This window comes from Chiroxiphia lanceolata, chromosome 13 (assembly GCF_009829145.1).
Source record: "Chiroxiphia lanceolata isolate bChiLan1 chromosome 13, bChiLan1.pri, whole genome shotgun sequence".
Taxonomy (NCBI): Eukaryota; Metazoa; Chordata; class Aves; order Passeriformes; family Pipridae; genus Chiroxiphia; species Chiroxiphia lanceolata.
In genome coordinates, this window is record NC_045649.1 from 8726521 (window position 1) to 8744032 (window position 17512).

At 43.7% G+C, this 17512-nt stretch overlaps 1 protein-coding gene across 6 annotated transcripts in view; it reads left to right on the plus strand.

The window, feature by feature from the left end:
* The window catches only part of NFAT5 (nuclear factor of activated T cells 5), a 58106-nt gene that overhangs the window by 831 nt on the left and 39763 nt on the right, over positions 1–17512 (plus strand). The gene's annotated exons all lie outside the window — the stretch shown is intronic.

A 17512-nucleotide genomic window follows, 5' to 3' on the forward strand; every position in this document is an offset into this window, starting at 1 on the left:
ACAAGTGCACGAGAAACGGATGAGTACATCAGGACAAGGGTTATATACCACGCGAGTTTTTAACTCATTTTCTACTATTTAAAAGACCTGAAAGTCACTACTAGTGGTTTGTGGTACTCGTAGTGTCTACTAGTAGTTTAATAATAGTGTCTTGAACACATCTGCCCACAGTACAGCTGGTGGGGGAAGCAATTTTGGACCTCTACAACTGAAGAAATTGAAAGTCCCTTATTACCCTAAAGTGAAAGTTTAAACCAGTTTAGTGTTGTTACGAGGAAAATGAAACTTTTTTAGGATCTTTGGAACTAGCTGTAGTGTGGTCATTAGCTCTGAGTTGTGTGTTGTTAGAGGTGAAGGTAAAAGAAAGAAAGACTTCAATGAATCAAAGCATATCTTGGAAGCTCTCAAACTGCTCAGAGTCATCTCACTGTTTAATTGGTATCGCCAATACCTTGTAAGTTTTCTTTAGGATGTTACTAGAGGGGTTCAAGGTTTTCCAGTTACCCAGCACGATGTATTGCAGTTGGTTTAAATCCTAGTGAGGGTAATAGGAGAAGTATTTTGAAACAAGTTAGTTCAATTAAAAATACAGGTGATAAACCCCATCAAAGTTATCCTACAGGAAATTTGGGAAGTGCACACTGTTAATTTGGAGCACACTGAAAATAAAAACATTCTATGTAAGCCACAAAATTTCTTCAAGGACTTATGAATTGAGCAGAAATTTTGAACTGCCCAATCTTACTGTGAATTCTTGGGTTTTTTTTGTATTTAATGGAATAGTTGAATGCTTCAGGTAGGAAGAGGTCTCAAACTGATTAATCAAGTGTGTACTTTTTTTCCGGTGCGTGGCTGTGGGTTCAGAGGTGGAGGAGGTCAAGGGAAGGATGTTGTGGCTGAACTGAGCTGCTTGATCCAAGCAAGCAGCCCTGACAGCAGTGTATAAATCAGAGAATGGTTACAAAGAGGTTAAAGCAAGGTTTGCTTTTTGTATTTTGTCATAATAAAAGATCAGGGAGGTGATAAGTTGAAAAGCACTTTAAACTTTAGAGCTAATGATTACACTTTTTGAGAATGGATAATGAAGCGATCGTGAGGTATATTGGTATGATTTCAGCTGGATCAAGGAAAAGGTGTTGGTGGTTCTCTGACTGATCAGAACACATTTCAGTGGGTCTTTTTTCTTCCTAGATAGATATGGATAAACTCACCCTGTGGACAAGTGCTCTGGCTCAGGGTACGAGTACAACTGATGAGATAAAGGGAAAGGTCTGAACACAGCGAGAGAACCACAACTATGCATTTATGATGAGGGTGTGTTAGAGCGAGTAGTTTCTCATAACTGCTCTGCTTTTAGCAGTGCAGGCGCCCGGGGGGTGAGTCCAGCCCCAGGTTGAACTGGGGCCAGTGCCTTTTCCTCTGGATCGCATTCCTGTGCCCTGGGGTTGGTTGTGGTTGGCGATAGGAGCCCTGAGAGTCATCAGGGACGGTCCTGGGGTGTTTTGGGAGCGCAGAGATGATGAGAGAGGCTGAGGTTGGGGTGGTCTGGGGAGTTTACAGGGGTTTCTGACATAGGAACTTCAGTTTATTGTAGTTAAAGTGGCAGAGTCTGCATGCACTGATTAAAAAAAGCAAGGTTACATTTGGAAAGGCAGTGAATGGAGTTTTTTGTAGTGCAGGTTTTTTATGATATATTTTGTCCCGTTCTCTGGGCAGACTGACTTACGTCATCAGCCTGTCCCTGTGCCATGTGTTAAAGTTTTGGCTTCCATGACTATCTCAGTTAAGATTTTTGTTTTCATATTCGTTAAAAAGCATGAAGCAAAACTCTAAAAGCTCCCATACCCCAGGTGAAACGGCGATGTGAGTCCTTAATTTGAACTCTGATCTGCTAACTCATTGAGTCATTTCATTTGTGCGTAGCTCGAGAAAGGGAATATTTTGGGTATCTAAATACTTCATCTTGCAGTTTTTGCCCTCGTGGATGTTCCAGGAGCAGTTCCAGGCAGAATGAATTCCCACGTGCACAGTTCAAACTGTTGTGTCCCCCGTCCTTTCCTTGTGGCTCCGCTCACGCCAACACTGACGCTCACCAACAGTGAGCTGGACTAGGGAGCTGATCGTGTTAAAATTAACTCAGCTTCTCCCTTATTCCTTCCCAAGGGAGAAGGGGAGGAGAAATGCTGATTTTTAACTGGGTTTGCCGTGGGTCTTCATGAATGGCTTGTGCTGACTCAAGGAAGGGACGTGTGGCAACTGGCCGTGGGGAAGGGTGGGACTGGTTCTTTCAGCAGCTTATATTGGCTTAAAATGATGGTGAAGCTGTTCTTTACTTGCAGGCCTCTGGAATAGGATTTATAAATGTTTTATATATTGGTTATAGCTGTTAAAAATGAAAGAAAAGGGAAGTGTGGATTCCAAGGCCTGTTGCTGGAACTCATCCCATAGCTCCCGAGGAACTGACTTGTATGAAGGATTAAACCCAACCTTTAATGTATAATCAATATTAAATAATGTATAATCAATTAAAAAATGCTTTGTAACGATTGCAGAAGGCTGGCATTTTCCTGATAAGAAGTTAACAGAGACACAAAAAAGTATGCACCACCTCATGCAGAAAATATTTGGGCTGTAGCATGTTTCTTTCCCATCTTTACATAACACACTGTCCTTTTTGGAATAAACCAACCCAAATGTGCATACAGATTAGTAATGTAGTAGAAAAATCACTGGAGCATAAAACCTAAAACCTCGAGGCTGGTTCTCCTGTGTTTGGGTATCATCTGCAACATTCAAATAGAGCGAAGTTGGCTCTTCATTGGAAACAGGCAGAGGTGAAAACCTGTAATTAAAGCATCTCATCAGATGTCAGGTACCAAATCTGATTAAACGTGGGATTAATTTAGCTAATACATTCATTTTGAATTACACAATAATGTGTGTGTAGTAATGAAATGACATTTTTGCACTGCAGCAAGTACCATCAGAAGTTTTTATTTATCTCCTCTGATTTTACTTTCCACAGCTGAGTGACTGTAAAACTGTGAGACTTCCTGGAATTTGGAAGCAACAAGAAGAATGTTAGTATTCTGATAAATAGCTCTTTTGCCCTAAAAATGTCATATAACCAAAACTCAATTTTTCTTCATGCTTAAATGTGAACTGACTGTAATCCACTTGTGGGTGCTGGGAATTGGGATACAACACGTGGGATTTGGTGAGTTTCTTTTTTTCTGCCAGAACTTTTTTCTTCCCGTGATCCCAGGGATAACATTGGTCAAAGACAGTGACTGAATTATCAAAGAGGGATGGAAAAGATGCCCTATAAAAATAGTTAGTTTTGAACTTTCAAACTAGTATTAGCAGGCTTTAAGAATAGAAATCAGACTTGGCTTCTTTTTTTAGCAATTTTTATCTTCTTTATAGCTGGTAGAAGGTGCCGTGGTGGACTGTGCTGAGTGTTCCATGAGGGATGGATTCATACATCCACCACTTGCTGCTCTTTCAGCTGCCCCTGGGACATTCTGACTTAAGTCAACTGAGATGGATTTGACCGAAGTTCCTTAAATTTTGTGTCAGCCTCATGAATGTCCTTTTCTCCTTGGAATCTTACTCTTTTGTTGGCTTTAGAAACAAAACTCTGGAATGTGTTGCTGCAAGATGATTGTGGTGCTGGGGGTGGGGGGAGGATTGTGAATTCACATCTTTCCACGGTGTAATTTGAATATTCCAGCGGCAGAGCTGCCTGAACAGCCCCTTTCCCCGCCGTCTGTTCTCACCCATGGACTGTGCTCTGAATCGTGCCAGCACAATTGTTGTTTGTGGTTGGGAGATGAATGGGACTGGGAAGCTGATCTAGAATGGGGATATTGTACTTTTGATCGGATTTTCTCACATTGTTCTGCTTCCTGGTCTAGTTACTGTGCAGCTGCACAAGGAGTGGCGTCACGACAGGAAAGGGGGTCTGGAGCACTGGGGTTAAATTGAGATGGGAGCAGATGAGGTAGAACTGCTAAACTGGCTCGGCCATGGGAAGAAATGCTCCAATGCTCCTCATGTTGTGCCTTCTGTAACATTTGCTGAGCCTGTGCTCTTGTGCTGAGACCAGGAAAGCAGGATTCCTGCTGGAGCTGGTTTCTTGGGAATTGGTGAGAGAATCCATTTCTGGAGCTCGGGGAGCTAGGCAGGACACTGCAACACCTCCTGCTGCAGGTGTGGGTGGAGGAGTGTGAGACTGCTCCTGTCTGGGGTTCTCCCATGCTTCCCTGCTTGCACCTGAGTGTAAATCATGGAATTGTTAAGGTTGGAAAAGACCTTTAAGACAATCAAGTCCAACCGTCAGCCCAGCACCACCACCGTGTTCATCACTAACCGTGTCCCCAGGTGCCACATCCACGTGGTTTTGAACACTTCTGGGGATGGGGACTCCACAACATTGCCCTGGGCAGCCTGTGCGAGGGCTGACAGCCCTTTCCAGGAAGAAATGTGTGGTGTGGATCAATGAGTAGGGGAAATTAAGAGGAATTAAATAAGCTTTTTCTTTGGTTCTAAGACTAGTTGGGTTTGTTAGTATCAGTTTTACTCATTTTGGATACTTCATGCAGTTCTGTGAAAGTTGTAGTTTTTTCTGTTAGAGAGTCTCCATACGTTGGTTGATTCTTTCATCTGTGGAACTGTTGAAGTTCAGGTTGGATGGGGCTTGGAGTGACCTGGTCTAGTGGAAAGTGTCCCTGCCCATAGCAGGCAGTGGAATGAGATGAGCTTTAAGGTCCCTTTCCACCCAAACCATTCGGTGATTCTGTGATTCTTCACTGCAGTTTAGTGTTATAAAGAAGTAGAATTTTGTCATCCTACATTTCTGAGATTGTAGGTTAAGACTTTTCATTTTTTATGAAGCATCTGATCTTTATTTATAAGTTTTCAACAGCATGGTTACCTTCTGAGATCTGTTGACTAAAAATGGTTGTCAGCCTGGAGACTTGATCTGATTTTTTCACTGATAATTGGCTTATGTAGTTTTATTTGAAAATGTATTTCACAGAACCATTTAGGTTGGAAAAGACCTCTAAGATCATGGAGTCCAACTTTTGAATGATCCCCACCTTGTAAACTAGACCAGAGCACTGAGTGCTACATCCAGTCGGTCCTTGAACACCTCCAGGGATGGTGAAAATGAAAGACAAATAATATGAATAATACTTTGTTTTATACAAAAATCCAATGGCCTGAGCTCATTTTGAGGTGTAGAAGTGCTGGTATACTCCAGCAGAACTTGGTGAGTGGCCAAAGTGCAGGTGAAGTCAGATGTGTGGTCATGTCTGTGCACTTATCGCGTTTGTTATCTCTGTGTGTATGGAAAGAGTAAACTGAGGAGGTTGAATATTCAGATGAGTTTTGGCTTTCTCATTCATAATTATTTTAGGATCTGACTGAAATGAACTCTCAGACCCAACTTTGAACAAACTCTCAGACCCAGCAGGTGCTAATGGGCACAGAGTAAAATCTTCAGTAACTGCTGTTTGCAAAGCAAGCAGTGCTTCAGCAGTGTTTGAAAGGTAAATGTCCAACTTCAGGTACATTATTTTACTGTGCTGTGTAGCTCTGAGGGATCTGTGAGGTGTATATCCCTGCAAGGACTGAGGAATGTTACCACTATTATATAAATACACTCTGTAAATTGTTCTCAATTCCCCTCCATGACTTGTCCCTCCAGTGCTTGGAAAGGTTTTATGGTTGCTTTGTAAATAGTCAGAAAGGGTTTGGGGTCACCTTACAAAGTTTATAAAACTGACGTGATGTGCTGAAGTAATGCAGAGTTTTGATCCTAAAAACACGTTTGAGTTGTGATGAAGCTCAGGAGGTTTGGAAAACAGGGACGGTGGACAGTGGTTCCTGTTGATGCCCAAATAAGATGAAGATATGGGGGAGCGAGATTTAAAGAAATCCTAGAAAGTTTTCAAATGTTGGAGTTTGCATTCCGTTTCAGAAAAAGTGACACTACATCCAATTCTTTCAGGCTCTCATTGTCTGGAGGCCTGACTTTTTTTGTGTATATGTGGATTTACTCAGCAGAAGAATCAGTGAGCTTGGGCAGGACCACTATGGGGTGATTGAGAATAATCATCCACTGGGTTCAGAGCTGCTGTTAACTGGGACAGGTTTCTACCTTTGCAGTGAGGATCATTTGTATGGACAGGTGTAAATTCTTACTATTTGGGGCACAGTGGGAGCATCTAGATGCTGACTCAGACCTTTTTTGACTCTTGATTTGATTTTGGATTCATCAAGAAGCTCCACAGTCCAGTTGTATACACAATGAAGAAATATTTCTTGTCTTCCATTAAGTTTACGCTCTCTTCACTGTAGTATTAGGAATGAGGAGGTCTCCTGGTAATATTTGAGTATGCTTTGTTTCTAAGGGAGGAAAAAGGGTGGCTTTGCTTGGAATGTGTATTCCTATTAAAGCAGATTTACTGAGGAATTTATAATTACAGTTCCTAATGGTCTTGGTTTTGTCTCATAAGTAAATGCTGCAGAGCTCAGGAATTGGCCTTAGGTTAAACTTCTGAAAACAGTCAGGTGTCCCAGTTGCGGGAGAGGAGCTGGGTGAGTCTCGTGGAGGCAGTGCCAGCTCTGTCACAGTCCTCGAGGCTGGCATGGACCTCCTGAGACCTTAAAAAGGAACTTACACTTATTTATCACGAGGGTGTGCCTTAGATATTGACTTTTTGGGCATTCCTGGAGTTCCGTGCTCCAACCGCACTCAGCATCTTCAGCAGTTTTCAACTCCTCTCTTCATGTCAGCAAGAGAGAAGGACCTTCTCTCATCTCTTGTCTGTGAGTGTGAGCAGTGCCCAGCCTTAGCAGGTGTGCAGGTCTCACCTAGGAGTAAATCTTACCTTGTTTTTCTTTTAGGACATCTGAATTCTAGCTGGTGCCATCTGCCTTGCCTTGAAACCCAAACTGCACCGGTGCTTTAATCAGATGGGAAAATAATTTGGTTTCTTATTTTGTGGCCTGAAAGGATTGAGTTTAAGCTTCAGTAATTCAGTTATTTGCTGCTACTTAAGTGAAAACAGTGCTTTTGCAGGTGTGGTAGTGAGGAAAGATTATGTTGGTTAGAGCACATTTGGGTGCTCCTCGCTGTGCAGGTATTTTGATACATTAACACAATAGCAAAAGAATTCCTTTAGAAAGATCAGTGCTCCTGAACCAGGGTGTCTGCAGCCTCCCATAAACCAGGGAGTGAGTCTGTAGCTGATTGTCACCATTTGGAAGGTGTTAGAAATACTCTTCTAAACTTGCTGTAAACCTTTGCCTGTAGTTTGCTGCTGTCAGAGCAGAGGTGGGTTAATCCATATTTAGTTTGATTTGTTACAACTACACTTAAGTTTTAGGAGCTTGGCAGTTCCAGAGCAGTTCCACCACTGATTCCTTCATTGCTGTCTCCTGATTCTGTTGGGATTTTAGCACTGTAGTGCAACGAGGAATCTTTTATCCACATTTTGCCATTAAATGCCTGGCTTAAGTTCCCACTTGTCTCCCAAGGGCCATGTATTTGGAGAACTTGCTTAATGCCTTGAAAACCTGTTTTTGCAAACAACTTGCATGTTTGTTTCCCTGAGGAATCCCTTCCAGGGGCATGTCCCACAGGTTTACCTGCGCATGCACCTCATGTGCCCGATCAGTTGGTCTGTTGGAAGTGTGTTAGGTGTCACTTTCACCAAAGCTCTGTTTAACTGTACCAAGGAGCGCTGTTTGTTAAACATCATCTTTCTTTTTAAAATCAGTGTTTATAATCAAACACAGTTGAGTTAGAAGTAGAAAGCAAAGCGATGGTAGGAAGCACAAATATTTCTCAGTTTTGGTGATGATGAAAGAAAATACCTTTTAATGGCAGTATCTGACTAAGGGGAGTGAAGGGAGGGAGGTGTAAAGGTTGTGGGCTCCAGATCCTCCATGTTGTGTTAGGAGTTACTGGGACAGGTCAGGTGTTGTGAACACAGCCTTTACACTCAGGTTTATAATGAAAAACTGAACCCAAGAGATGGTTGCTATGTGTTGGAATTCTTTCAGATGCCTTTTATTTTTCACATCAAATATCATGGTACAGCCTGTAAAGAAAGTAGTGCCTGTATTTTTCATTGCCACTGTTGCATTTCTTGTTCCACAGTAAATGTAAGAGATGACAAAACCAGCCCCATCAGAAAAAATAGTGCAGACTTGAAAAACCTGAGAAATGTTGTTCTGAAACCACAGAACATTACAGGTCAGGTGGATTCTGAATTCATGTGTGTGTCCCTGGATTCGATGGTGCATTGCTCCTGAGGAACTGCCTGATTACCCCTGTGTTTCTGGTGAACTTTGATTTTTGAAACAACACCAGTGTTTTAAATAGGTTGATAAAGAGCTATTATTGATATTCTTTGGTCGCACAGTGTTTGGGTTTCTTTGAACATTTCAAGGCCAGATTGGACGGGGCTTGGAGCAACCTGGTCTAGTGGAAGGTCTCCCTGCCCATGGCAGGGGTTGGAACAAGATGAGCTTTAAGATCCCTTCCAACCCAAACCGTACTGTGACTCCATGATTCCATGATTCTCTGCTCGTGTACCTGCAAGTCTGTCAGCCCTGAGTTGCACTGTCTTGTCCACAGTGGTATTCAAAAAGTATTTTTCAGTTCTTGAGTTTTTGTCTAGAGTTTACAGCTGCATAGGACAGACATTTCAGTAAGTTATTACTGGTCCATTCCTTGAAGTGACAATTCCTAAATAATGTTGTTCTCTCTTTCTGAGATGTGTAAAATTGGATGCAAACAAGATCCAGGATTTATACTGCCTGTCTACATTTATAAAAGTCCTCTTTGAGCTGTGAATGGGAATGACTGAAACACGGCCAGGAAAGCTTTATTTGACATTTGGAAAAATGCCATAAATAGAATTCAGCTAACACATGCCTTTGTCAGTTGTTGAAATTCAACTTTAAAAGGATTAATTTCTCAACCCTACCCTGCTGTGCAGAATCCTGAATATTGAGATTAGCAGCTTTTCTGAAGGTTGGTGGGATACTGCAGGAGCTGGTTCTTGTTCAGTTACGAATTGCTTGTAAAATTGCCTTTTTAATACGGGCATTTTTGGTACTAATACTTGTCCTTCAAAAAATGCGAGAAACAATTTTTAGCTTTGATTTTTATTTTGAAGTACTAGAAATAATGATGCTGTGGAATTGTCCAAGGCCAGGTTAGATGGTACTTAGAGCAACTTGATTTAGTGGAATATGTCCCTACCCGTGGCAGGGGAGTGGAATGAGATGAGCTTTAAGGTCCCTCCCAACCCAAACCTTTCCATGATTCTGTGGTATTACAGCTGTGATCAAATTTTAATGACTTCAGTCATTAATAATATATTATTGGTCATCTTTCTCTCAGAAGTGTCCTTTTCAGCAAACTCCTCTCTCCTTCACTAACATACCATAATGTGCATGTCGGGCAGTAGCAGCATTTGCAGGCAAGATTTGGATTTTGGTGCCCAGTGATACGTCATCAGCACGCAGTGCTCAGATCCTCTACTGATTCTTCAGAGTGGAACTGCACCAACATCAGCTCTGTAATCCTGCAGTTTTCCAGCACAGGCAGCACTGTGGCATCTGCCTTTCCCTACACACGCGTGAAGCCTGTTGGTTTAGGGGTTGCTGCTTTTGTCTGAAGCCAGGGGGAACTGGAAGGAAGATTTTCTGTTTGGCTGTGTAAAACATCCTTGTGTACACTGCAGTTCCTTTGAAAAGCTGCCACTGTTGCTGTAGCAGCAATCCAGCCCTGCCAGGGCTGACAATAACAGGAGCGCCGGCGGGAAGACCTGTTTCCAGTCTTTGCTCCGCATCGGCAGATACGCTGGGGATGCCTGGCAGGTGGAGGGAATAGTGCTCTGTAGTTTGTTCCCTCTGGCAAGTGAAGGTGGCAGACCATCTGGGAGCTGTGTGGAATACCATGGGCAGTGTTGGAGAGTTAGAACACGTAAATGTCTCCAGGAACAGAAGGAATTAGCTTCTATGTATTTTAGCTTGCATACTCAATTTGAACTGTGTCCTGTGTTTAGTCATATTCTGAGACATACTCAAAAATATGACATGGAAACAATGTTTTAGTAAGTGTTACCTGTAGGATTGGGCACTAGGTAAGATAGATTGGACTGGTAGCCTCAGGAGTTATGCTGTTACTACGACTCAGCTTCTACTCTTGCAAAAATAGGAGTAATCAGACCAGTAACTCTGTAAAATGTGTTAGGGTGTCTGCATGAAGACTATTTAGTAGTGTCTGCTGTCCTCCTGCTCAGCCTCGCTATGTATGGGCTGCTCCTTGCTCTCTGGCTTTTGCCATGCAGTTACACAACGAGTGTCACAGAATCCCAGACTGGTTTGGGTTGGAAGGGACCTCAAAGCTCATCCAGTCCCACCCCCTGCCCTGGGCAGGGACACCTGCCACTAGACCAGGTTACTCCAAACCTCGTCCAACCTGGCCTTGGACACTTTTAGAAACAGGGCAGCCACAGCTTCTCTGGGCAACCTGTGCCAGGGCCTCACCACCCTCACAGGGAAGGATTCCTTCCCAATATCCCATGTAAATCTATATCCTTAGAGGTTAGTGGGACTTAGCAGTCCTGCGTTAACGGTTGGTCTCGAAGATCTTAAAGGTCTTTTCTAACCTTAGTGATTCTGTGATTCTGTATTTTATCTATTCTATGTAAGCTCAAGCAGGGTCTTCCCCTTATGCTCCGTGGGAAACCTCAACCTGTTTTCGGGGCTGTTTGTTTCCTTTTCCCTGCTGCCGAGCACATGATGGTAAATCTAGTGAAGTTGGAAAGATTTTAGGAAATGCAGGAGCTATGATAGTCTGTAATATGTCCTAAATCTTCTTGACAGATACAGAACAAAAGCTGATCTACTCTTTGTTGTGTGTTCCTTCTTTCAAATCTTTTTTTGTCACTTTATAATATAAAATGTCTGCTTTAAGCAGAGCTGCCATGGCCTGCAGTTGGGGTGGGTGACTCTCACTTCTGCAAGTGAGAGTTTGGATCTCCTACGGAGTACTCAGAAAAACCAACCAAACAAAAAAAAACAGGAAAAAGCCCAAACCCCAACAACAACAAACCCGCCGCACTGGAGTAGGAAGTGCTTTAGTGGTCACTGACCCGTCTGGGCTGTGCCTGTCTCAGTCTGTTTCTGTTCTGGTTTATGCACTGGGCTCTCTGTCTCTTGTAGTTGCCTTTCTCAGACTCTCAGAGCTTCCTCTGTTGAGCTTCTTACTGAATCCTTGTTATCCTGCTTTGGCTTCCATCCGCACAGTCCCTGTGCCAGCCCCGTTACCGACGTTGCCATCTCAGGGGGCAGCAGTCCCTGAGTGTTCCATGGGCTGGGGACGAGCACCTTTCACTTTCACAGCAGTACAGGTGTGTGATCTAAGAGGAGCTGTAGGAGTGGTTTTGGCTACTCACTCAAAGAGGCACTGCACTGTCATATTTCACTGCAGGATTTACTCCAGTGGATCCTGAGGTTACTTCTCCCCGTTTAGCCTTGAGGAAGCAAGAGCAGTCACCACCGGGAGACGTGGACTCTCTAGTGGTTCTAATGCATGTTGGAGTTGAGGATGGTCTAAATTTTCCAAAGCATATCCTTAATTCTGTGAGAATATTGGGAAGAAATTCTTCTCTATGAGGGTGGTGAGGCCCTGGCACAGGTTGCCCAGAGAAGCTGTGGCTGCCCTGTCCCTGGAAGCGTCCAAGGCCAGGTTGGACGAGGCTTGGAGTAACCTGGTCTAGTGGAAGATGACTCTGCCCAGGGCAGGGGGTGAGACTGGATGAGCTTTGAGGTCCCTTCCAACCCAAACCATTCCATGATTGTACAATTCTCTGAACTCTCTGTGCTGTAATAATCAAACTTAGTCAATGCTGTTCCTGGGGTCTGCAGGAGGACCTGTTTGTGTTGGATGTATGGAGGGAGCCTGGGGAGGGTGAAGAACTGGAGGGTTCAGCTGGCTCTTACAGGCCCTTCCTGATGGGTGAAATAATTTGCTTCGAAGTCTTCCCACCCCCAAGCTTTTGTATACAGAAAACTCCACGAGGGTCATGTGACACCAACATTTTTAAACAAAGTGAGGCTTTGTTTGCATGTTGAATATTTAGAGCTCCCCGTCCCCCCCATCGTTCTTTAAAAACTCTGTGAACTAAGCTATTGTCGTGGATTTGGTGGCCTACAATAAACTCAACCACTAAACTGCAGTGTTTATCATGGACTTCTGAGTGGAACAGAACTTCAAGATAAACAGATAAACCAACCACAAGGTCTTCTGGCAGAGGCCTGGATTTTTTAGGCATAGAGTAGATTCTGGTTTTAGCATCTCTTACCCACAAAAGTTTCTGAAAGATTTTAAGTCATGTGTATAGTTTAAATGCAGCTGCCTTTGGAGTGAGGAGTGACAGTCAGGCCCTCAGCTGACATTTGGAACCTTGGTAATACAGGTTTAGCCCAAAACTGTGTCTTAGATTAGCATCATAGCAAGTTTATATATGCATGTGGGTGCTCTGAACCTGAATCTGCATCCCTAGCTGGGGAATATGAACACTATTATTTTTTACTTTATAGTTTCTTCAATTTGCTGAGCACTTGTGCTTCCCTTCACTTCCCTGACCTCCCCCCGTGTAGCAGAGGCTACTTGCTGCTTCATGATTTCTAATTGTTTTTTAATCTTAGTTCCATATAAACAACTCTCTTGGCCTGTTTGCTTGCTTGTTTTTTTGATCAGCTTAGCGTACATCATTAGAAGAGATTTCTGCTCGGATGCCACCAGCTGATTAGAGGAGCACACCAAGGTTTTGTGTAATCTCTGGTGTGACTGTCATGTGCTGCAGCAAGGAAATGGCTTTGGAAGAAGCAGCCAAATCTGTGCGGGTATTAAACCATGTTGAGGAGACGAGTATCAGTGGGGATCAAATGGGCAGCCATTCAGTACAGGGAGCTTATTAAAAGACAAGGATTAACTTTGCTGCTGTTCATGAGGTCATGGAAGTGGTAAGGGATTTCCAGGACGTACCTTCCCTTAAAGGCAAAAAAATCCCGGCAGCAAGTGAAAGATGCCCTATCTCTGCCTCTACTGCTGATAATTTGAGTGGTTCTCATTGTCCCTCATGTATTGATTGTGCTCTGCGCATGATTTCCTTGGAGCAGGAAACCTGTCCTTACCTGTTATTCCAGGGGTGGGGATTGAAGGTGTGCTGCTGGAGGAGCACCTGGCATTAGAGGGGTGAAGTCCCGGGAGCAGATCACCATGGTGGAACAGGCACAGATGAGCTGGAGCAGAGCCAGGGCTGATTCTAATGACCTCCTCAAGGCTGGGCTTGGGGAACAACCTGGAGAAGTGGCACTGAAGTGGGGCTGGGGCTGCAGCCAGGTCCCCCTGTGTTACTTATGACCTCATTTGCCTGCAGGTCAGGGCAGACTTTTCCATCAGGTTTGTGACTTGGCTTCCATGCATGAAAGTTCTGGGTAACAGGGCTTTGCTTCAGGTACAGAATAGCAACACAGGGAAGTCTTTGGTGTATCTAAAGAAAATTCTATAATGTTTAAGGCATTTAGAGGTACTGGCAAAGTGAGGATGTCAGTATTCCTCGTGGATGGGCCTGCTGTTGCTTTTAAACATTGGAAATGGGTATTCTCTGCTGTTGTCTGTGTTCCCAGTGTCACCAGGTGCTGAGTTACAAGCAGCAGCAATTCGGTCAACCAATCAGAAGCATCTCAAATTAATTTGCATCACAGAAGTTTGAGGACAGACAAGTTCCGTAAGGCCCTGAACCAGTTCTAGTCCTACCACTGCACAGGTTAACAGGTCACTAAATTACTAGAAATCACAGTTTTTTAATCTGTACAGCTGAAATTTCTGTGTAGATGCAAGCAGAGAGTCATTGAGGAGTCATGACAGGTGGGTGGCTCAGAAGAACCTTGCAGGTGCTGCGTGTTTGGGAATAGTGGATCCTTGTGTATGTGGTTTGCTTTAATGCTATTAGGTGTGAGAGTACTCTCCATGGTGGGAATCCCTCCTCTGTGGGAAAAGCAGGGCTTTCTTTGGGACTTGTCTAAGCTGCAGACTCATAGAATCTTACAGTTGTCTCCACACCCCAAACAGGAAGCAGTTGTATCATGTTCCCTTTGCTCCCAAAAGCTTAACTGCTCTGTTCCTAAAAATAAATGGAATCACAGCATCCTAATTAGTGAGGAGGAATGTGATGTTGCAGGTCACAAGGTGTGGTGTGTTTCTGAAAGGTCCTGTTATGCTGTGAGGATGAGGAAGGGGTAGGAATTTCAGTGGTGGTGGAGATGGGGGAAGGCCGAAGCACTCGGATTTTGGTGTGGGCCCAGATGTCTGTAACTCAGCCTGGTTAGGCTGTGTGTAGAAATCCAGAAACATTCCTATCAAAGTGCAACTGTGTGTGTGCACTAAGGGGAAGTGAGTAAAACAGGAGGAGGGAGAACTTGTATAACTTGGCCATCGTGAACTACTGGCCTTTTGCACTCGCATTGCAGTATCACCACATCAGCCTCACCTCCTGTTTTTTCTACCTTCTCAGCATTATTTTTCCTAAATCTTTCCAAGGCCTCTCCTCTCTCCCCCAAAGACAGAGCTTCTGTCATCAGCTGCTGGGACTGAGCCAGATCCATGTTGACCCAAGGATATATTTTGTGTGGATGGATGGCCGTGTGTCCAGGCCTGCCATAGACACCTTATGTGCAGTTGATTTAACTTAAAATGAACTGATTTCAGAGATTCAGGAAATAGTTTGGATTGGAAAGGATTTAAACCTCATCTTGTCCCACCCCCTGCCATAGGCAGGGACACCTTCTACTGTCCCAGATTGCTCCAAACCCCGTCCAACCTGGCCTTGGACACTTCCAGGGATGGGGCAGCCACAGTTGCTCTGGGCAACCTGTGCCAGGGCCTCACCACCCTCACAGGGAAGGATTTCTTCCTAAAATTTCTTGATTATTTTTTATTAATATATAAATTCTGAATGTTTTGTGCAGGTTCAAGCAGTATACAACAAAATCCTGTCTTCCTCAGATGTCAGGTGCTGTGGTGTTGGATCCTGAATTGATATTTGGTGCAGTTCTGGTCCATATAACCATGTGAAATAGAATTTTCTGGACTGTCAGTGTGACTGGCAGGAAGATCAAAGTTCCAAGCAGCTGATCTCAGATGAGAGATTATGGGGGCAGGATAATCGGATAAAGGGCAGTTGAAGAAATTTGACACTTAAAATACTTTTTGTAAATCTGCTGTCCCCATGTGTCCTTGAGTTCAGGAGCAGAATTTGCAAAGCTGGGCTTGTTTAAGTGAGATAATTTGAGGAAAGATAGGAGATTTGGAAGTTTACTGTAGATAGGATGTCTAATAACTGATTACCTAAGTGCACGTGAGGGTTTGTGTGAGGAAATGAGTGTGTGGGACTCCTGGCTGATCATTAGTGTTTTCTTATCTTGTTTATATTTCATAATAACACCAATCCTGAAACACGTGTTCTTCGATTCCTTTGTGAAGAAAGAAAATGTGATTAGGGAAGATGTTGAGTATAAGTGGAGCTACTTCCAGAAAAAAACCCCAGAAACTTGAGCTCAACTAATCTATTTGTCAGGGGAATTTAAATCAGCAATAAATTACAAGACATTTAGTGCTGTCAGACAGCTGAAACTTCCCTCGTTGATTCAGCACTGGCTGCTGAAAGCAGGAATTCTGTCTGCACCTTTTTTTTTCTTGCTAATTATGTAGAAATACGTAATGATGCTGAAATGCTATTTTTGCCTTTCAATGTAATACTGCATTTCCATAACAGCCTTTCCCTTTAGTGGGTGTTTTCCCCATAAATCAATGTAAAGTTATAGCAGGAAGTTTCAGATAGTGTTGGTGTGTGTGCACACGTGTGTAAAACGTGGTGATGGAGGGGAGCTGAGCAATGGCTTCAGCTTTTAAATCCAGTGTCAGGCAGGGAGGGAGCTGTATCCTCTGGGGAAGAATTAGTTTCCTTGCGACAACTCTCATGTTTCTGGAATTTGTCAGTTTTTGCTTTAATGCTATTTATAGTGCAGCATATATAAACATTGGCCTGTGTTTAGGTGAAAACACAAAGTTTCATTTGAAGTCTGATGTGTGTAGAGCAGGTTTGTGGCTGCAAGAGTTCTTAAAGGTACCCAGGCACTTGGGATTCCTCAGGGAAATGCTGAAAACCAGTTCAGTAAAGATGTGTTTTAGGCTGTGAAGCTGCATCTGTTCTGAGAAAAGCCAGGAGAGTTGTTTTTCTTCTGAAAGTTTGGATTTGACCATAAGCTTCTGTTATTTGTTCACAGATTCATGGAATAGTTTGGGTTGGAAGGGACCTCAAAGCTCATCCAGTCCCACCCCCTGCCATGGGCAGGGACACCTTCCACTATCCCAGGTTGCTCCAAGCCCTGTCCAACCTGGTCTTGGACACTTCCAGGGACGGGGCAGCCACAGCTTCTCTGGGCAACCTGTGCCAGGGCCTCCCCACCCTCACAGGGAAGAATTTCTTTCGATCTAACTCTGCCCTCTGGCAGCGGGAAGCCATTCCCCCTTGTCCTATCCCTCCAGGCCCTTGTCCCAAGACCTTTTTCAGCTCTCTTGTAGCCTGTTTAGGCACTGGAAGATCTCTCTGGAGTCTTCTTTTCTCCAGGCTGGACCTTCCCAGCTCTCCCAGCCTGACTTCAGAGCAGAGGGGCTCCAGCCCTTGTAGCATCTCTGTGGGCTCCTCTGGACTTGCTCCAACAACTCCATGTCTTTCCCACTCTGTCTTTAATCGCATGGTTTTGATCTCTTTTCCTCCTCATGTGTTACCCAGGAGACCTAAAGTTCCTTCCTAAGAACTTGCACCATCCTCTCGTATTTACAGCCCCCAAGGTTAGTTCCAGCCTCTTGTGCAGGTGTAGGGCTCAGCTTCAGCTTTAGCTGTGCTCTCCAGGTGTATCAGGATAAAAGCTGGGTGTCGTAGTTTAGTCCATGTTTCAAGTAACTTGGTGTTTATCAATGAAGCATGAAATTAAAGATTTGCTCTTAATGGTCTTGTGATCTTTGGGAATGTGCTTCAGTTCTAATGCTGGCTTTTCCTTCCCTCCCTCTTTATCATATTGTTGGAATTATTCACAAAGATTAGAATTGTGGATTACTGCAAAAGTCATGTGTTCCCTGAGAAAAAAATATTCTGTGGGTGTTTTGGATCTCAGCATCCCTTTAAAGCAAAAAGCTTGACAGAACTTTCGTCACTTGGAGAGTTAAAAATAAATTTCTTAAACAAAAAAAATCCCCAAGAACCAGCCCAAAGAGAAAAGATCACAATTACCCAGTAACTTGGGGTTCGGAAAGGAGCTTTTGTAATCAATACCAAATATTTTATGGGTCATGACAGAATGATGGTGATGAGCAACTCGCTTCTCAAAGATGATTTCTTGAGGGGAAAGGAAT